The sequence below is a fragment of the Canis lupus genome, chromosome 37 (genome assembly GCF_048164855.1).
Source record: "Canis lupus baileyi chromosome 37, mCanLup2.hap1, whole genome shotgun sequence".
In the NCBI taxonomy this organism is placed as follows: Eukaryota; Metazoa; Chordata; class Mammalia; order Carnivora; family Canidae; genus Canis; species Canis lupus.
The window spans coordinates 25,687,482-25,709,604 of NC_132874.1; the positions used below are offsets into that span (position 1 = coordinate 25,687,482).

General features: G+C 45.0%; 1 long non-coding RNA gene across 1 annotated transcript; it reads left to right on the forward strand.

Annotated features, from left to right (window-relative positions):
• Positions 1-2,263: 2,263 nt before the first annotated feature.
• On the forward strand, positions 2,264-10,658 carry LOC140626252 (uncharacterized). Its single transcript, XR_012025446.1, has 2 exons — positions 2,264-6,251; positions 6,747-10,658. It is a non-coding gene; the product is annotated as an uncharacterized lncRNA (long non-coding RNA).
• Positions 10,659-22,123: the final 11,465 nt, after the last annotated feature.

Consider the following 22,123-nt stretch of genomic DNA (forward strand, 5'->3'; position numbering starts at 1 on the left):
TTTAAAGATTTTATTTATTTATTCATGAGAGTCACACACAGAGAGAGAGAGGCAGGGACACAGGCAGAGGGAGAAGCAGGCCCCATGCAGGGACCCTGATGTGGGACTTGAACCCAGGACCCGGGCTCACGCCCTGAGCCGAGGGCAGACGCTCAACCGCTGAACCCCCCTGGCGTCCCTGTTCACCCATAATTTAAATTCAGTTTCTCATAGGCGTCCCCGGAAAGCCTTTTCGTACCCGGCCAGGGCACAGATGCACAACGATAAACATGTTATAAGCAGGAGCTGGGCCTTTGGGGCACCTGCTTGTAATGTGGCTAATAAAATCCAATAAAACGCCAAGATACCTTTTTCCCGCCCAGCCCACACACTCGTAGACGCAGCCCACACTGCCGGCCGCGCGGCCTCCACCGGCACCAGAAGCATGACCGGCGTCCCCCTGGGTGTGTCGCCCAGTCCTTGCTGACCGTGCCCTGGGGGGTTCTTGTCATTTCTCCCACGTTTTCCTTGAATATTCCCGTCCCATCTGCCTGCGGACTCTTCGGCGAGGCGCACGTCCCTGAGAATCAGGACGACCGCCTGCCCGACCACCACCTGCCAAAGGAGGCCCACGGGGAGACTCAGCACCCGGGGGGGGGGGGGGGGCGTGGGATCGTGGGCCGGGGGGCCAGCGTCACGGGAGTCACGGGAGGGGCAAGAACATGCTGGAGGGAGGACACGGTGGGCGAGGCCACATGTTGCCAATGTGTCCCAGCGGGTGATGCTGGGAAGTGGCTCCTGGAGTCGACACTTAGGAAGTCGTAAATCCCCAGAGAGTGACCAGGAATCAGGGACACTTCTTCTTAGCTCGCCCACGAGCCCCGTCACGAAGCCGTGCCTGAGGGTCTCGGCGTGTCCGGCCCCACGAGCGAGAGTGAGGCTCCCGAGGCCACTCTGCAAAGCTCGCTCTTTCCTTCCTTTCTTTTTTCTTTTCTTTTTTTTCTTTTTTCTTTTCTTTTTTTTTTTCTTTTCTTTTCTTTCCTTTTCTTTCTTTTTTCTTTTTTCTTTCTTTTTCTTTTTTCTTTTTTCTTTCTTCTTTTCTTTTTCTTTTCTTTTTTCTTTTTCTTTTTTCTTTTCTTTTTCTTTCTTCTTTTTCTTTTTTCTTCTTTTCTTTCTTATTTCTTTCTCTTTCTTTTTCTTTCTTCTTTTTTCTTTTCTTCTTTCTTTTTCTTTTTTCTTTTTCTCTTTCTTCTTTTTTCTTTCTTTCCCTTCTTTCTTTTTCTTCTTTTTTCTTTTTCTTTCTTCTTTTTCTTTTTTCTTTTTCTTTTTTTTCTTCTTTTTCTTTCTTTTTTCTTTTTCTTTTTTCTTTCTTCTTTTCTTTTTCTCTCTTTTTTCTTTTTTTCTTCTTTTTCTTTTTTCCTTCTTTTCTTTCTCTTTCTTTCTTTCTTTCTTTCTTTCTTTCTTTCTTTCTTTCTTTCTTTCTTTCTTTCTATTTATTCATTTGCTTCCCTTTCTTTTTAAATTCCATCCCTGGGTATCCGATCAGTTCCCACCACCCCTGCTGCTTTTGCTGTTAGAATGACTTGCCCCTGCCTTTCCTTTATCCGGAATCCGCCCTTCCAGAAAGCTTCCGCAGTTTCTAGCTCACTGATCAGGGCTCCCCGACCCAGGCCTCACCCGAGTGTCCCCCAGCGTCAGACGGCGTGGAGCTGTCTTCACTCTGCTGTGTGGCGCCCAGAGCCCTGCCCCGGGTGGCAGGTGGTGTGGGGGGCTGCAGTTGCTCGGCCAGTGCCGCCGCACATCCTGTGGGGCCCACAGGTGCTAGCCCAGCACTGCGACCAAATGCCCCTCGGACACCTCTATCCCGCGTTGCTGATGAAGCCATAGCAGCAAACGTGTCATTACCTTTTTACATTTTCAGCGATGCACATGGTGTGGGGTCCTGGGGTTCCACGGGCCTGGTTGTGAAATGAACCGTCTAACCTCCGCCCTGCCCTTTCCCTCGAGCCCTTCACTTTGGAATGATCTGCTTTTGGTATTTCCTTCAGCGCCGCTGCCCTAACAGGTTCATGTCCCTCCTTCGTTCCCCCCTGCCCCGTCCTCCCCGGAGCACACGCTACTCCCTGCGTCTCCCCTGTAGCCCAGCTCCCCAGCCTTTCCTCCCAGGGTGCTTGGTCCCATCGCTGTTCCTTGCTCAGGTTATTGTACGATGTACACACCCCCCAGTCACAAGCCAGGACATACCAGCATCCTTCTCCTGTCGTACTTTTTTGCAATTTTTGTGGATTCTACGAAGTTTTCTCTCCTCCCAAAACTTCCCCCATCCACGTCACACACGACGTCCTTGTGCTGTACTCAAACACGCAGATACTTCACCAGGTCTGTCCCCTCGAGCAACCTTCCCCGCAGCTTCTCAGCCTTCTCTAGTCTACACTGGCTGCCCTCAGGCCGGCCCCACAGCTGTCACCGGGGTCCAGTCATCGTCGTCATCATTCTAGAATTTTACTCTGCCCTTCTTTTCTTGGACCAACTTCTGTTGGATCTTAGAACGTCCTCCTCCTTGATTTGCCCCCTCGTTGGGTAGAACTCAAACGGTATATGGGAGGTTAATTTTTTGAGACCTTCAATGTATGAGGAAAGTCTTTAGGATAACTTGGCTGAATACAAAATTCTAGGTTGGAAACCTCTCCCCAGAATTCTGAAGCCTTCCCGCCGTAGTCCTCCAGGGTCTGTCAATCTCTGCTTGTATAATCTGCTCCTTTTTCCAGTTTTTTGAAGGTTCATAATGTTGTTCAGGGTGTCATGCCTTTATTCATGGTGGGAATTCTGTCTCTAGATTTTAGGAATTTGTCTTAAATTATTTATTGGAATCCCTTCTGTCCCTGTTTTTATCCTTATCTTTAGTATTTGGATCTCCTATCCTGCTCCTTTTTTTAAAAACATTTAAATCTTTTGACTTTTATCCTACTTTCTGAGAAACTTCCTCACATTTATGGTCCAGCCTTTTTTTAAAAAATTATTTTTTAAATTCCACTGTAGCTAACATACAGTGTTTGTTAGTTTCAGGTTGTCAAAACTTTTTATTGGTTTTCATTTCTGCTGTTTTTCATTTATGAGAATTTTTTTTCTCTGAATATTATTTTTTATAGCTCTGTTGATTTCCTTTCTCTGGAGATAATTATACTATTTTAGAAGGTTTGCTTTTCTTTTCTTTTTGCATAGCCTCCAAATTTCTTTATTCTTATCATACATTAGGCCAAATGTCCTAAAGCTTTTTCTCAAATTTCTAGCAAGCTTTGGATATTTATTCATATTAGCAGTAGAGCACTAAAAAGCTGAATTGGACTGTAAGATCCATGGAATGGATGAGGCTCATCAGCTTCACTTAGGGTCGTATGCATGGGTGGGCCTCTCCACTGGGGAATCCCTAATACTATAGTTGGGTCGTTTTTCTGGGACTGGTCAGATTTCCGCGAGAGAGTCCTCCCCGTCTCCTGCCAGTAGCATATAAACTGCTCCCAGTAGTCAAGAGAGAGAGGGCGTGGAGGCCGGGACAGGAGCGTGCCCTCGGCCAGATGGGGTGCGCCTTCTGCTTGCCCTCCAGAGAACGAAGCTCTAGTCTGCTGCCATGTGGGAAGGAAGAGAAGACCTAACATCCAGCTGTTTCATCAACGCCTTTAAACCGATCATTTGGTTTTAACTGCAACTTAAGCTCCACTTCCAGAAGTTCCCACACCACAGATTCTTAGAGCATTTTGCAGTGTAAACGAGGTTGCATCTTTTTGTCTTTCACACTGCCCATTTAGGATCTGACTGGTTTAGATCTAAGTCAGATTCCGCTTACCCATATACGTGGCCGCTTTCAAACTCTTCTAGCTATTATTTCCTCTCCTTTTATCTTTTACTTTGTGGATTTATGCCTTGTGTGTATATTTAACTAAGTATCAACTATCTACGGTAGCATATGTGGTTATGTGCAGTTACACATGGTGTGTGCGTACCTATATGCGGCACATACACTAGATGCACACACACACACACGCACATAACATGACGATAACATTCTGCATACGTAAAGAGACAGTTTGGGGTAGAGCTAAAGTTAATATGTTGTTTCAATGTTCCATCTATAACTGAAACTTCAGATTAATTTTTTGTTCATTTATTTGACCCTTAACTGTTCACATCCGCGTGGGCTTCAGATTTGTTGCTAATAAGATATTATTTACTACAACTTCTAAACATTGAAAGGCGCTTTCTATTCTGATGACCCCATTGCCCATCCCTGGGTGCGGAAGGTACCAGGTCAAGCTTAGCATGCAGAAACTCTCTTTTATTCCATACTTAGAAAGAAGTCTTACAGTGCACCAATGATGTATTCTGGCCAAAAAGTCAAACGTGAATATCTAGACCTACTTAACAATTTGTAGGAAATAAAGGGGATATCAGTGGATAACCAGCAAAATCAATATTGCTGGGAATAACCCCATTTCTTCAATAACAAATTTTCAGAGAAAATTAAAGAGAGGGAGGGTCCAGAGGGCATCCTATATGATACAATACATTTCAGAAATGTGTCTAATTGCATTGTATGGCTGTTATTTGGATCCTGAGTTGAGCCAACATATTGTTTTAAGAAAATTAGACATTTGGAAAAAGTTTAAACTATTATTCTAACAATATTTAAACAATATTGATTATATTAAGGAATTATTGTTGCTATCTTATGTGTTGTAATGATATGTGGTTATAATTTTCAAAAATCTATCTTTTAACTCTAAATGACATGATAACATGTCATATGAGATATTGCTGTAAGGCTACAGTAACCCAAACTTGTATTGCCAAAAGAATACACAAAATAGATCAGTGGAACAGAATGCATAGCCCAGAACTAGACCCAGGCAAATATAGTCAACTGACCTCTGACAGAGGAGCAGAGGTAATACAATGGAGAGACCAGCTTTTCAACAAATAGTTCTGGAATAACTGGACAGCACATGGAAAGTAATGAATCTACACACAAACCTTGCACATTTTACAAAAATTAAGTCAAAATGGATCACGGACCTAAATATAAAATCCAAAACTATAAAACTCCTAGTAACATAAGAGCAAATCTAGATGCCCTTGGGTTTGGCAGTGACTTTTCAGATACAACAACTATTTCTAATTGCCAATACTTGGAAGCAACCAAGATGCCTTTCAGCAGGTAAATGGATAAATAAACTATGGTATCTTCATTCAGGAAAACATTAATCGGTGCTTAAAAAGTACATATCAAGCTATGAAAAGACATGGAAATGAAGGAAGCTTAGCTGCACATTATAATGAGAGAAGTCAATGTGAAAATGCTACAGGCAGTACATTTTCAACTATGTGACATTGTGGAAATGGGAAAACTACAGAAACTAAAAGTATCAGGGGCTGGAGGGAGGGGCGAGGGGATGAACAGCAGAGCACAGAGGGTTGCGAGGTGGTGCAGCTGTTCTACGGGATACTGTACTGAGGGTTGCATACACTCATATGTTTGTTCAAACCCCTACGACACCAAGAGTGAAGCCTACTATAGACTCTGAGCCTTGAGTACTAGTGATGTGGCAATGCAGCTTCATGGGTTGTAGCAGGTGCACCACATGGTGAGGATGTTGACTCTGCAGGGGGCTGTGTGTGGGTGGGGGGAGCAGCGAATAATACATGGGAAATCTGTACTTTCTGCTTGGTTTTGCTATGAACCAAAGCGCTACAATACAGCCTATTGAACGTGTGTGATTATCCCTTAACTGTTTACAAATAATATAATTAAATGTCTGGAATTTTCCACAGAAAGATCCAGGGTGAGGCGTCAATGGAGAACAGAGGTAGCGAGTAGGCTGCAGATTAAGTAAGAGTGGCCATGAGTTGATGATTGTTGATTCTAGATTACAGGTAAATGATGCTTTATTATACCGTTCTCTCCACTTTTGATATGTCTGAAATTTTCCATAGTAAAGGCTTTGAATACTGAATAGCTCAGCTGGGTTACATGAGGGTTCTATAACCAGTAGAACAAGTGCAGGCAACTAGTAGCGAACCCCTTCATAACTGGAAAGAGGTGACTGAGAGTGAATAAGCGTTAGACGCCCGCTGGAGGCCGAGGGGCACAGAATCATCCATCTTCACATCCCGCTGGAGCAAGAAAGGTGTGGGCTGGGACATCTCGGTGAAGGACGAGTGCTCACAGATCCTTCATGAGAAATCCTAGCTGCATTACTGTCCTGACAGAAATAATGGTGAGTGATGGTTGCTACGATGACAGCAGGTATATATTCTAGAAGAACATTTATTCCTTTCCATACTATTCCTAATAAATTGTGAAAGTCTCAGAAAAAAAAAAAAAGATCATCTCTATAAAAGCTACAAAAAAAACCTCTTTCCCTTTCATAGTGCCTACTGAGAATATTACTATCTTAAGAGATGGGTTTTATAGTCGAGTAAAGTTTAATGTTTCAAAAGATACTGTGCTCTGATTCCCATCCTTGCTGGGTATGACCCTACCAGACTGGCACTGCTGCAGATGACAACCATAAGTTCTGGCCATAATTCGTAAGCAACAACCAGAAGGCATGAAGAATGGGCAAAGGCAGGAAAAACCCACACTGAAATTATCAGGATTACAAAGTGATTTCACATTTTTCAGTCTTTAGTTAGGAACCAGGTATAATTGGTAGGTAGTGGGGAAGGTGTCAGGGGCCTACGTGGAAAAACCGATGTCTTTCTGCTTTCAGAAACCAGAAGATTGTATTCAGAAAACTGCACTTACTGGAGAGAGAAGAAGAGTTTTAGAAAAGAACCAGAGGCCTCCAAGTTCCGTGAGTCTAAATCTCTGGCTGACACCCCTAAGCAACACCTGAATGAAGCAGACTCAGCTCGTCCTAAAGACAAAGATTGGAACTAAATGAAAGCTTCCACTCAAGGAACACTTAAGAACCTGAGTTTGCTGTTCAACTGCAATTGACTGCTAAACCAAAAGAAAAAGGGTCCAGATTATTCACAATTTATTATTCCGGATGTCTAGAATAAAATGTAAAATTATCCAACATATAAAGAACAAGGAAAATGGAACAGTTTCAAGAGAATAGAAAATCAACTGAGACCAACCTCAATAGATCAATGGATATTATCCAATGTGAAGAATAGAAAAATATTTAGGATAAAGTGAACATATGACTTCAAAGGTACCTGTTAAATATAATCAGATAATCTAACGTATGTGTAATTGGAGTACTAGAAGAAAAACAAATGGAGAATCAGGAAAAAAAAAACACCTTAAGTAATGGTCGACACTTTCTCAAATTTAATGAAAAGCACAAAATTACAGATTCAAGATATTCAACAAACAGAAAAAGGATAAACACAAAGGTTGCAGCAAACTATAAAAGTCAAAGCTAAGAAGCAGGTCTAGTAAGCAGCAGTAGAAAAAACATATTACATACAGGGGAACAACATTTGAATTCACTTCTGACTTTACATCAAAAACCATGGAGGTCAGAACGGAGTGAAATAGTCATGTCTGAAATGATAGAAAAAACTGTCAGTCCAAATTGTATATCAAGTAAGAATATTCTTCCAGAATGAAAGCAAAATAAAGACATTTTCAGATAAAATCAAGAGAATTTGTTGCCAGCAGACCTGCGCTATAGGGAATGTAAAGGAAGTTCTTGAAACCGAAAGGAAATGATACCTGACGGGACCTCAGATCCTCAGAAAGCAATGAAGAGCATCATAGACGATAAATAACTGGGTAAATACAATACTTCTGGGGTGGTTTTTTTTTTTTGCCATCTTCTCAAAATTTTTATAATACATATGACTTATAATACATATGCATGACTGTTTAAAGGAAAAATTATAGCATTGTCATAGTTTATAACATATAGATGTGACATAAAAGAAGGAAAATGGACCTACATGTTTGTAAGATTTCTGCACTTAAGGAATATATAACTGCAAATAGCCTATGAAAAGTTAAGGATATATATTTTAATTCCCAGAGCAATCCCTAGAATAATAATGAAGAGAAGTATAACTAAAAACCAGTTAGAATCGTCTGGGTGGCTCAGCGATTGAGCGTCTGCTTTTGACCCAGGGCATGACCCCAGAAGTCCCCGGGATTGAATCCTGCATCGGGCTCCCTGCATGGAGCCTGCTTCTCCCTCTGCCTGTGCCTCTACCTCCCTCTCTCTGTGTCTCTCATGAATGAATAAACAAAGCATTTAAAATATATGTAAATATATAAATAAGAAAATTATAACTGAATTTTTAAATAATCTGAGTAGTATTAAAATAATATTTAAAGGACATGAAGAGAAGAACAGAGGAGAGAATGGAAAACAAACAATAGAATGCTATATACCCACAGCAATAGATTTATTAAATAGTAATGGATTAAACATTTCAATTAAAAGGCAGAGTTATCACAATAGCTCTTAAAAAGCTTTACACAACTATATGCTATGTACAAGAGACGCACAGGAAAGATGAAAGTAACTGTATGGGAAAGCACATACCCTGCCAACAGCAAGCATAGAGAAGGCTGGAGTGATTGTATTAATGTAAGACAAAGTAGATTTTAATACAAAAAAAATGTAAGAGATAAGGAAGAGCTTTTCATGGCCATAAAATGGGGAGTAGAAAGACCTAATCAAGCATGACCTAATGAAACAGCAGGTACAACGTTAAGACACAATGAGGCAGTCGACCCAATGGGTGAGATAGGTGAGTGGATTGGAGGTACGAGCCGCTGGGGGGAAAAATACAATGAAACAAGAATTTATATGATTAAAGGGAAAGATAGGAAATGCCATATCCTATTTGGAGAGCTGTAAACTCTATGCAAATGCTAGAACAATTAGACAAATCAACAGAGACATGGGTTCTGAGCAATACCACCCTGACCTGGTTGGTTTTTATAAAACAGTACCCCGAACAATTGCACAGCACATTCACCAGCATAGACCGTATGCCGGGCCGTAAAATAAATCTCCAAAAGTAACAATATTCAAATCACACAGAGTTTGCTCTTTGATCACAGTGGAGTCAAAATTTGAACCAATAACAACAAAAACGTCTCGAAAACCCCTCAATATTTGGAAGTTAACACATTTCTAAATAACCCGTGAGTCAAAGAGTAAATAACTAGAGAATTCAGAAAATAGTTTGACCTATTAGTTTCCATGTTAAGCAGTTTAAGAAGAACAAGTTAAACGTCAAGCAGGTAGCATGGAAGAATAATGAAGGGCACAAATTAATGAAATAGAGAACGCATAAGCAATAGGGAAAATGAAATCAAAAGGTTCTGAGCTGGTTTCTCCTCCAGCTCGGTCACCAAATCTGCACAACATGGGGAGTCACTTCACCTTTCAATGCATCTGTTTACTCATTTATCTAATAAGGGAGGTTAGACTGAGATGACACACAAAGGTGCTCTAAAGTTTTAGGTTCTCACAGAGGCCGGAGAGCAATGATAATAGAATTCTAAAACTAAGCATGTGCTAGCAGTTGCTCAGTAAATATACTGAATAAATGAAGCCTCCAGGTATGATCACTTTTCCAAGGATCTATTTTCATAATCTATAATGCTGATCAATTTACATTTTTATACTCAAAATAATATGTACCATGAACATAGACATGACACAAAACTAATTCAAATACAACGTTCTGTATCAAGCATTAGGCTGTCAGCTTAGTTAAAAGTGAACACGTGCAAGTAGTTGGATTGCACACCAGAAACTAAAGATCCCAAGCTTGATTTCTGTTTGACTTGCTCCTGAGGCCCTTGGAAAATCATTGTCTTTTTGTTCGGTGGGTCTATCTCCCCATATGAGTTGTCTGCCTTATTTGTAAGATTTAATCATACTTTCAGCAAAGCCAAATGTTTTCTGCCTCAAAATGAATTCTGGTACATTTCTACAAAGGAGCATCCCTCATTTTCACCTTAGCTCTCATTAAATGTGTTTTTTTTCTTAAAATTACAACAATTTAGAATATAACTTTAATAACGTCCAGAAGGAAGCACATCACTGAAATCTGAAGACTTAAAATGGGATAAATAAATCACTGTCCCCCCTACGTGGCACTGGACACAGTGTCAAAGTATGTGCTCTGCAGACCAGCGCCCGAGAGTCGTCACATTCAGCTATAACCAGCAACTAAGGGGGCCTTCCCTATGGCTTGTTTCCCATTATGGCCCAGGACTACCTCTTGGAGTTTAGCAGGCTACACGGATCTGAGTCTGTGAAGTAGGGTGTATGAGAGAGAAAAACAGGACGCGATAAGCGTAATAACTGGAGGAAAACCCACGTTGGCACTGGACGCTTCCAACTTGCCAATAGGCAGCAGTAATGATACATTTTTAGCAAAATCAGCAGACATGATGTTCATGACTTAAATTTAATCCCAAGGACGCATGCAACAAGCACACCTAATGGACATCCTACAAGATACCTAAGACTCTTCAGAAGTGTCGAGTCATGGAAGACCAAGACTGAGGCCCTATCCCAGATTGGAGACGTGACAGTTAAATGTACGGTGCTGGGTTGGATCCTGAACCAGAAAAAAAAGGACATTGGTGAGACAACTGGTGAAGTTTGAATAAGATCTGTAGGCCGGTTAATAATAAATTGTATTAATGTTAACTTGCTGGCTGTGGCCCTGGTGCTATGTCGATGTGAGATATTAATATTTGGAGAAGCTAGGTGAACAGAAAATACGGAAGGCTTCGTACTATTTTTGAAACTGTTTCTGTGAGTCTTAAATTATTTTGCAGCAAAAAGTTGTTTTGATTTTTTTTAAAGTAAAGATATAGATAGAATAGAAGCTTCCAAATCAGTGTGTGTTGGTGAGGAATTTTTAAGAAAACTAAAATAGAAGTTACTTGTAGAATAGTTATTCTATTACTTTCATATGGGGGGACGGAAGCACAAAAAGAATGAATAGAAAATGCAAACGAAGAAGGTAAAAATATTTTTAAATGAACACAATGTCAAGAACTAATTTTTCAATAAAATAGATCTTCGTATTAGAACCAAAAGAATTCATCCACATGGTACTTTTAAATATATGTAGTTTCTGGGTCCTGAAATAAAGATTAAAAGCAGAAGAATACTAGACTAGAACGGTATGTCAGGAAAATATTTATTAAAGCTAGAAGTCCTAATTTGATATCAAATAAAGTGTACTATAAAGAAAAATGTATTTAGTGGTCTAGCACCGCCTTCGGCCCAGGGTGTGACCCAGGGTCCCAGGATCGAGTCCCTCGTCAGGCTCCCTGCATGGAGCCTGCGTCTCCCTCTGCCTGTGTCTCTGCCTCTCTCTCTCTGTGTGTCTCTCATGAATAAATGAATAAAATTAAAAAAATAAATAAATAAAAATGGCTCCCACATAGTGATAAAAGTAACAATTTCCCAGGAAATTTAGGTACATCTAATAATGATAATTATTAATTATATATAATATAATAATCTAATAATACCTCTAGGTAATTTTAAAATTGCTGGAATTCACAGCCCACAATTTGTAGATTTTAAATGCACTTTTTTCTCAGTATTAATGGATTAAGTATACAAAATAGTTATCAAATTTGAAGAAAATATAAAAAACACAAAAAAGAAAGCATCTGGCTGAAATTTATAGAACCCCACAGTCGTTGGAGGACTGACCACACACCAGTCACAAAGCAACGCTCCCGAAATAGTAAAGAATCACTATCGAGTTCTCCGACCACAATAAAATTCTGTTAGAAATCAGTGACAAGAAGATAACTTTTAAACCCCATACATGTTTGGAAATTTTAAAACAGACTTCTGAAGAACGTACAGTCCTAAAAATTGAGAGCTGAACAATAATGAAAAATGCCACGTCATGAGGAGAGGAGCCGCTCAAGAAATACGTCAAGTACGGGGGAGACTGAACGCGAGGTAAGCCTCAAACTCAAGAGTCTATAAAAAAACAAAAAAAAAAAAAAAAAGGAAATAAAAAATACAGAAATGAAAGAAGTACAAAACAAAGATACACCAGAGACAATCAAACCAACAAAGCTGAAGATTGGTTGTCGGGGAAGACGTAGCAGGGAGCGGAGGCCAAACCCGGCCAGGCTGAGCCAAGGAAGGGGGCGCAGCGCAGGGGTGGGGGTGGGTGCTGGGGGGGCGGTGACACATCCCCCAAGATGACACAGAGCCCTTGAGAACCCGGGCAGCTGTGCCCCAGCCGAGTCCCCTACCCCCAGGCCGGGGTGGGCCAGGGTTTGAGGAGGAGGAGGCGCAGGGCCCGCGGGCACGGCCCCCCTTGGCCGCCCCATGCACAGCCCCCCTGCATGTACAGCCCCCCGGGCCTGGGCGCTCTCTGGGACTCCCACCCGCCTCAGGGACTCGCACCTGGGAAGGGTGCCCCGGGCTGGGGACCCGCGCTGCTGGGGCGCCACAGGCCGGGCTTCCCACCACGTCACCCAAAGAAGAGCCTGGGCTGCCCGCTTGGGCCTTGCTCTTCAAAGCTTTTGTTCTGTGCGGGGGGATAATCCAGTTGTGTCTACAACGTGGTTCTTTTTTCTTCAGATTTTTACTTCCTTCCGGGTCGGTGAACATACGGTGCAGCCCTGGCTTCTGCAGCAGGATTCGGAGAGTCGTCGGCTGCAGCACCCGGCGCCGGCCCGAGGCCCGTCAGTGCCCCCAGCCAGCTCGGCCGCCTCGGCCCCAGCCCTCGCTTGGTTCTCTCTCCTTTGCTTCCTTCCCCCTTATCGTATGTCCGTGTGTTTTCTTTCTTTTTTTTTTCTCATTTTTTATTTATTTATTTTTTATTTTGTGTGCGTGTCTGTGTTTCTTTCTTAAGCTCCACATGGGCGTGACTTCATAAGGCACTTGTCCTCCTCGGACTTCTGTCACTTAGCATAACGCCGTCTAGCGTCCTCCCTGTCTTTGCCAGGGCCAAGGTTTCACGCTTCTCGTGGCCGCGCGATGTGCCCTTATGTGCACGGAGAGCACGTCATCCGTGTCCTGTCATCATCGAGGGACACCGGGCTCCCCATGGCTTGGCCGTTGCCGACACTGGGGTGCGTGTGCCCCTTCGAATCGGTATTTTTAGATCCTTTGTCTAAATGCCTAGGGGTGCAGTTGCTGGGTCGTGGGGTAGCTCTATTTGGGAGGGACCTGCACCGGCTGCCTCCCCAACCGTCTAGGGGGGCTCCCCTTTCTCCGCTTCCTCCCCAACACCTGCTGGTCCTTGTGTTGCTGATTCCAGCCCTTCTGACGGCGTGACGTGGTATCTCCTTGCGGCTTTGAGTCGTGTTTCCCTGATGACGGTGATGTGCGGCGTCTCTCCTTGTGTCAGCCGTCCGGGTGTCTCTTTGGAAAAATGTCTATTCATGTCTTCTGCCCATGTCTTAACTGGATTATTTGTTTGGGGGATGCTGAGCTCGCTAAGGTCCTTGTAGACTGTGGGCCCGAGCCCTCTATCTGACAAGACACTTGCAAACACGTCCTCCCATTCCGTAGGCTGCCTTTTCGTTTTGTTGATTGTCTCCTACAAAGTGGTTCTCGAACTTTGGCCGCATTAGGATCGAACCCGGTCAAAACTCTCCTAAAGGCCCTAAACTGCTCCCTGTATCCCAGGCAGGTGCCGTGAGCGGCGTCACGACAAAGGCCATATTGAGCCTTTAGAGAGAGAGAAAGGGGCTCCCTTTCTCCGGCCAGACCGGAGCGAGCCTTCGTTCCACTTCATTTCAGGAAACCTCAGTGCCGTTGCACTTGTAAGAAATCCCATAAAGGGATCCCTGGGTGGCGCAGCGGTTTAGCGCCTGCCTTTGGCCCAGCGAGATCCTGGAGTCCTGGGGTCGAGTCCCACGTCGGGCTCCCTGCATGGAGCCTGCTTCTCCCTCTGCCTGTGTCCCTGCCTCTCTCTCTCTCTCTCTGTCTATCTCTATCATAAATAAATAAATCTTAAAAAAAAAGAAAAGAAAATCCCATAAATACTTTCAGTCAGCAAAACAACAACAAGTGTTTCTTTACAAAAAAAATAGACAACACTTTTGATAACCCACCTCACAAATGAAACCCAAGTACTTTGGGATATTTATAAAACATAGAGACACACATTTAAAGAACATGAAAAAAGAAAAAAGAAAACCACAACAGTGACACGAAAGTCGTTAGGCATGAGACTTTCCCGTGGAAGTTCAGGGTCTTAGCACGCCACAGCGGCTTCGCCAGCACGCGGCCTTAGAATGACGTAGAAGAGCGAGAATTCCACGTTCCCAAGCCGCCGACCGCCCAGCTCTTCCTTGGTGACGGATCACAGTGTCCTCTTCTCCCTGCGTCCGGATGGCCTCGAGGGAAAGTCTCTGCTCCTCTGCACCAGCCCCGGGATCCCACCGGAACGACTCAAGAACAAGTCGCCTCGTTTCCGTTTTCCTGGTTGCGTGTTCTGGAGCCCCAGGTGAGGACATCGAGGGGACAAAGATGGGAGGGAGGGTCAGGCCGGGCTGCCCTCCCTCGGCCGGGCCGCCTGGGCCTCGGGCCTTCCCGCTGCGGCTCCCCACGGCCGCAAGGCCACGCGAGGTGAGTCGCACTCGGGTCCCGGACACGCAGTGGCCACTTGTGAAAGTCTGTAAGCCGTGAGGAGGCCACGGCCACTGCCCGTCTCCCGCCAGGCAGCCTGTCCCCCACGGCGGCCCGGGCCGGCCTGCTGGCCCCTCCACCCTCCGGGCCCGGCCTCTCCGGCGCTCGGGATCGGAAGGGTCGCGTGTCAGGCGGCGGCAGGCCGGGCTCCGGGCCAACGGCCCAGGCCTGGAGGGAAGCCATGTGTCTGCAGCGACGCTGCCGCGGCTCTCAGCACTGCCCACGTCTAGGCCGGAGATGTCGTCCCGTCCCCCGCGAACCTCAGCCCACTGCCCTTTAGCCCCGTGATCGCGCCGCACCGGTGTGAGCCGCGCGCCAGGGCACCGCCGGCCGTCCTTCGCGGCGCTTCCAGAACTCCGAGACTATCTCAAAATAATTTCCCTCGGTTGGCGGAAAACAAGCCCGAGGGCTACTTTCTAGACCCGCTGGAAGTTGGCGTGAGTATCGGCCGAGCAGCCGTCCCCGGCCACCCGAGACGCCTGGACGGGTGGACCTGCCGTCTGGGCCAAGGGAGGTGGCCTGGGAAGGGACTCGGGGCAGCACCTTGGCCCGTTCGGCCTCCCGCCGGCCCTGGGGACTTGGCCCCACTCAAGGGCCCCGCCCATTCCCTGACCCAACAAACGCTCGCCTTCTTCTCGGCGTCACCGTCCGATGGCCCCCAAGGGGCGGGGGCCAGGACGCTCCTGACTCTGTGACAGGCTACAAATGGGCTCTTCCCACGTCCGCGCACTGTGCCCCGAGTTAATTCCACCTCCAGAACTTCTAGACGGCTTCTTTCCATTCCTTCTTACACCCACTCTACCCAAAGGCCAGCTTCAGCCCCCCCAAGGGGCCCAAGTGACAAGCAGAAGTCCCCGGGGCCCAGCAGCGCGCACAGGCCTCAAGCCAGCGGGCAGATCTCGGGGCTCGTCCCGGCGGCTCCCGCCACCTGCTGCCCTCAGGGCCCCGCCGCGACTCAGAGGACTCCGGGTGCCTCGGCCAAGTCGCTGTCGCCCGCGGGCCGGCGCTGAACGCGGGGTTGACCTCCCCCGTCGCCCTCATCCTGGCCCTCCCCGGGCACCTGCCTGCCCGTCCTGGCTCCGCAGCACTCCTTGGAGCCCCCCACGGCAGCACTGCCCCAGCCTGACCCCGGCGGAGACGCTCTGCAGGAAAGTCTAACTCTTCCAAATTTTGGTGACACCACAATGAAAGGTTCCTTGCGTGCCCACCATATGCTTTTCTGGCCAAGCGACCCCTTTGGGCGGCTTTCTTCCAGGTGATGACCGCCCCCATCCCGTGCCGCCTTCCCCTTGCTCTTTGAGGCGCTTCCCACGCAGGCACCTCACGGAAGTGGAGGATGCGGGGACCTGCCCGAGGGCTTCCGGGGGCCAGGCCAGGAAGGGGCGCGCGTGACTCCTGCCCACGTGCCGTCGGTCGGGCTTCACCCGATGGCTCCTGCTAACTGAACCAAGGCTGGCAAATGGAGTCCGGCCATGAGCGCTGAATAGAAAAGAAAGCAGGTTCAGTGAATATGTGTGTATTTCCCCCACACCTTTGACATGCTTGGGGACCCAACGACCAAATAAACTCTGTTCCCTCTTCATAAATTGCCATATGCTCGTCCCCTCTTGAAAGGACACCGGCCAGGTAGACTTCCATGGATCACCATGACCTTTCTACTCAATCTCTGCATTGAATGTCCTTAAAAATCCACTAAACACCCTTCTCTGTATCCCTGGATCTCATCAACCCCAACTTCTCCGCCCCCCTAGGCTGTCACCCCACCTTAGAGCGCTCTCTGAGAGCTAGACACGTTCTATTCCTCCCTCTTCCAGCCATGCCTGCCTACCCTGCTCTCTGACCTTGATAGTGGGCCATAGAAACAGGCTGCCACACACTCGGCTTCCGGGTAAGCATGAGCAGTGGGAAGGCCCGGCAGGAAGTAGGAGGAAGACGGGAACGTGGTGAGAGCAACTGTGCCCTTGACTCACAGGCACCCCGCCTTCCACAGTAGCCTCTCCACAGGTGTCTGCCGGGCTCGCAGGTGGCAGGAGATCTGCTGTCACCAACTCCAGGACGCTGCGTACCCTGTTTCTGTACAACCCTCTCACACCTCTGTAAGTGGTCCTTTTATTAAACCACCACTAAATTATCCTAGGTTGTGAGCACCCTCCGATTCCTGGTAGGACGCCGTCTGACACTCCGCGGATCTTGTCAGTACCTAGCTGGGCGCCCAGGTCTCCCACAGGCTCTGTCCTGCCCGCTTCCCGTTCCGTACCCATGATGACTGGGTCACCCTTGACTGCTGGCTTCGGGCCAGTGTCTCAACCGTCCTCTTCTCTTCTCCTTTTCTCTTCTCTTCTCTTCTCTCTCTTCTCTTCTCTTCTCTTCTCTTCTCTTCTCTTCTCTTCTCTTCTCTTCTCTTCTTTCTCTTCTCTTCTCTTCTCTCCTCTCCTCTCCTCTTCTCTTCTCTCCTCTTCTCTTCTCTTCTTTCTCTTCTCTTCTCTTCTTTCTTTTCTTCTTCTCTTCTCTTCTCTTCTTCTCTTCTTTCTTTCAGGGAGAGAGAAAGGGCACAGCAAGGGGTGGGGTAGAGGGGAGAGAAAGAGGGAGAGAGATAGAGAGAGGGAGAGAGTCTCAAGCAGACCCCACACTGAGCACAGAGCCTAAGGCAGGGCTCAATCTCAGGATCCTGACACTTAACTGACACTTAACTGACTGAGCCACCCAGGCACTCCGTTATTTTCAAACTCATCTCCTCTTTATTAGTTCTAGGCGTGATTCCCTTTCAACCTCTAAGGGGAATAAAAATAATCTTCACCCCTTTGTGACCTCCTGATAACTAGCCTCTGAAGATGTGCTATCTCCCTTGCTGTCTTAAGTCTACTCTTGGAACTGTGACTCGATTCCAACCTCTCTTCTACCTTCCAGACTTTGCTCTATGGGCTTTCCAAGGAGGTACTGTTCGCACTTTTGGCTTGACAGTCCTATGTCAGGCAGCAGTATCCTGTGCATTACAAGTCACCACAGGAAATTTAGCATTCCCAGCTCCATCTCGTTAAATGCCGGCAATAACTCCTAGTTACTATGACAACCAAAAATATGCCTATACATTTCCAAATGTTCCTTCCATGAATGAACGCATTCACCACACTGTTCTGCATGTAAAATACTGGTTAGGCACATATGTATAAAACATGTTTCTGAGAGTGCTTACTTTCGTGCAGAGCAGCACGATGAACACGCTCCCTGATATACTGTTCTCCACTTTACGCACAAGTAGAACTCCTAGAAACACGTTGTACACATGTCTGTTTGTACTATACACTATGCTAGTCTTCTACAAAGACTTTTTAATGGCTCTTACTGCCTATGAGATAAAACATAGTGCACTCTGGGATGGCCTCCCTTCACAAGACGCCTTCCTTATACATCATTTCTATACCTGAATTTCTTGTTATTTCCAAGATATACACCACCAAGCCTTTGCTAATAGTATGCATTGCCTGAAATGTCCTTCTTCCATCTGTATACCTAATTCCTACTTCCCTGTAAGTCTCAGCTCTTCCAGGGAGCCATTCCTAGCCCCTTTTGTCCCTCCAACTAGATATTCCTTCTCTGTGTTCCCAAAATATTCTGATCAAATTTATGTCAGTTAATTTTCTTACCATATTGTATTACAGTTTCTATCCTTACCATTAGACTTTCAGATCTTGGGGAGCAAGAATTATACCTTTTCCATATGACTCCCTGGTGACCAATATAATATCTGGCACATTGGCATTCAATACATTTTTTGAATTAGAACATGGATGAATAATAATTGTCTTCAAATATTTGAAGAGCTATGATACAGAAGATGTATTGAACTTATATTGAACCTAAAAAGGTGTGTTTAATGAGTATAAACTATAGGAATACCAATAACAACTCAATGTAGGAGAGATATAGCAATCAGAGCTGTCCAGAGATAGAATAGTCTACACTGAATGTTAGAGTCCTATTAATTCTAGGTTATATGAATATAGAGCCTGGGCAATTAGATGGATAGAGAATTTGGATAAGTAGTTGGACCAGATGGACTTAAAGGTCCCCATTAGGTCTCAGGATTCATAATTTTAAGAGTTAAATAAATATTTAATAAATATGGTTTCTGAAATGTTAATAAAGAGGCAGAACAGTGAGAAAGAAAACCACACTGGGAAGGACTCTCATGGCCCAGGTTCATTAGTCCTGCCTGAGACTGCAGCTGGACCTGGAGAAATAGGAATCCCTCCAACATCAAGTAACATGTCAACCTACCTCTGGGAGAGGATCATGAACATGAAGATAAATACCCTGTACAGCACAGGCATGCAGGGACGACTGGAGACTGAGCATGGAGCTCTCTGCACTCAAGCTCCCACTAAGCACAGAGTAACAGAAGCCCATTACCAGAGAGTCTGGAAGCTTATGGGCACTAAAGATAAGGAAAGCAAAAGCAAGACCCAAATCCAGCTCAATTACTGACCAGATGGACTCCACCCTCCACGTTAAAAGTGCAACTAAAGAAGGGACTATATGTGTACTATTTGTCTCAGTCCTTACTTTTCTATATATGATGTTTGTCATTTAGTCAAAAATTGAGATGCAAAAAAGATTTTTAAAAATTGTCAAGAAATCAGCAAGAGCATTTACAGAGATGACCCATATGTTGGAAATATCATACAGTACTTTAAAAAAGAACCTAGTAGGGAAGATGATACATGCAGGAACAGATGGGATATTTCAGAGATAATTTTAAAAAGAGTAAAGTGGAAATGTTAGAAATAAAACACAGTATCAGAGAGGAAGAATCCTCCAGTGGACCTTTAGCAGATGAACCTGAGGAGAAAAGTTGGTATAAATGACCTAAATGTAAATAAGAGAATTGGGAGAGAAAACTGCACAGTGTATCCAAAATATGGGTCAATATCAAATGGTCTGACACGTCCTTTTTGGGTCTGAGAGACAGAATTGAACAAAAATATTTTAAAAGATAGTAGCTGAAAAATTTCCAAAATTAATGAAAACATAATGAAAACAAAAACCCAAAATCCAATAAGCTCTAAGAACCTCAAACATGATAAACACACACACACACACACACACACACACACACATTCCTAGATGTGTAGTATATCCCAAGTTTAGAGAACATCTTCAAGGTTAGCCAACAAAAAAGAAATATGCTTCAAGGATCTTGGGCAGATGGCAGAACGGGAGGGGCCTGAGCTCTCCTGGGTCCATGTTTACGACTATATCACCCACATCCATGCCAATAAACCAGAAAGCAAACCAAAGACTGATAGAATAAACTCCAGGACTAAAAAGAAGGAGGAAGCTGCATCTGAAAGTTTAGGAAGGTCAGAAAGTTGGAGGGATTTGGGCGCCTGGAGAGGCAGAGGAAGGGGCCCACTCATCAGGAGACTCACATGAGGGAGATGAGCTCCCATGAGGTTCGGTCTTGAAAACTGGAGGAGCTGAATTCTGTGAGTTTGTAAAATTAGTGGGACTTGCAGCCTGGAGCTTTAAAAGTCAGCTGACTCTGCACTGGGTAAGCTGGGTAAGCATGTGTAGCTGGGTCACTGCCCTTAAAAGTCAGCAGCCTGGGTGGAGGGGCAGTTTGCACAACTCTGGGGGCAAACAAGAGACAGATTTGTTTATACTGATTTCAGAGTATGTCAAAGGGCTTCTCCCAAAATGAGGGAGCTGGCAGGTGCCATTTTCCTCCCCTGCCCACCCCCTAGCATAAACACAGAGCCACCTGCAGGAGGCAACACTGTGCAGACACTTGCTACCTAACTGGCTACCAGGGTGCCACACCCATGAGTTCTCCTGAGGACTCACCTGCTCCAAGCCTGCTAGCCTTGGCCCTGGGCTCAGGACTAATGTTGTTAGAGTGTGTGATCTGCCCATCCGCCAGGTGCACAGCTGACCCTGCAGCCATGCCCAGCTGCCACACCATGCCCAGCTGCCACAGTGCACTGCACCCAGCTGCTGATGCACAACTGCCACCCTGTGCCACACCCAGTTACTGTCCACCATCCCATGTGCCACCTTTGCAAGCTGGTCCCACTTGTGCCTAGTGAACACTGCATTTCATGCCTTGTCTTGTGCCCCCAGCCACCCCAGCTTGCAGCCCACAGCCACTGCAGTGCTTCAGGGGATCTAGCATAGGACTAGAAGCCCAGTGAAAATTTTGGTAACATCCACTCCTCATGGCTCCCAAGGTCCTGGGTGGGCACATCTCAGAGCTGGCCTTCCTGGCTCCCACTAATACAACAGAGAGCAAGCACAGCCCACAACACATAGTCAGTGCAGATAACTGCACTGAAAGGAAAATCGACTCTGACCCAACAGTACAGCATTAGCAACACACATCAGGTACTCTCCTGAAGTGCCAGGCTCTGGTGGCCAGGGAACACTGCAGGGCACTCTAGGACCTCTTCTTCATTACAGTCACTACTTTAAACAGAAGAAGACATAGCTGGATTTCTTAACACAGAGAAATAGATACAAAGAGGCAGACAAAATGAGGACCCAGAGAAATTTATCCCAAAGAGAAGAACAGGAAGATGCTATGGTCAGAGATGTAAATGAAACAGATGTAAGTCACATGCCTGATAGAGAGTTTAAAGCAATGATCATAAAGATACTCACTGGACCTGAAAAAAGAGGAGAAGCATCAGTGAGATCCTTAACGCAGAGATAAGGAATAATATAACAGAGATAAAGAGCTCAATAAATGAAATGAGAAACAAACATGATAGAATTAATGAAAGAAGGAGAGAAACAAATTAGTGACCTATAATAGAGTAATGGATGATAATCAAGTTGAACAAAAGAGAGAAAAGAATTATGAGAATGAGAATAGATTTAGGGGATGTAGTGACACTATCAAATGTAATACTTGTATCATAGGAGTCCAAGAAAAAGAGGGAGAAAAGGTGGTAAAAGCTTACTTGAAGAAATAATAGCTGAAAACTTCTGTAATCTGGAGAAGGAAACATATACCCAGATCCAGGAGGCTCAGAGAGCTCCCATCAAAATCAACAAAAGCAGACCCACACTAAGACATATTATAATTAAATTGGCAAAATATAGTGATAAAAATTAAAATAGCAAGACATAAAAGGTAAGTAACTTACAAGGGAAACCCATAAGTCTAGAAGATTTTTCAACAGAAACTTTGATATCCAAGAGGGTGTGGATGATATATTTAAAGTTCTGAATAGGAAAAATCTACAGCCACAAATACTCTATCCAGCAAGGCTACCATTCAGATTAAAAGAAGAGATAAAAAGTTTTCCAGACAAAAAAAAACTATAGGAGCTCATGACCACTAAACCAGCCCTGCAAGAAATATTAAAAGGGATGCTTTAAGTAGAAAGGAGAGACCAAAAGTGAATGTATGAAAGTAGGAAACACAAAAGCAGTAAAAATGAATATGTCTGTAAAAAATTAGTCAAGGTACTCACACAAAAAAGATACAAAAT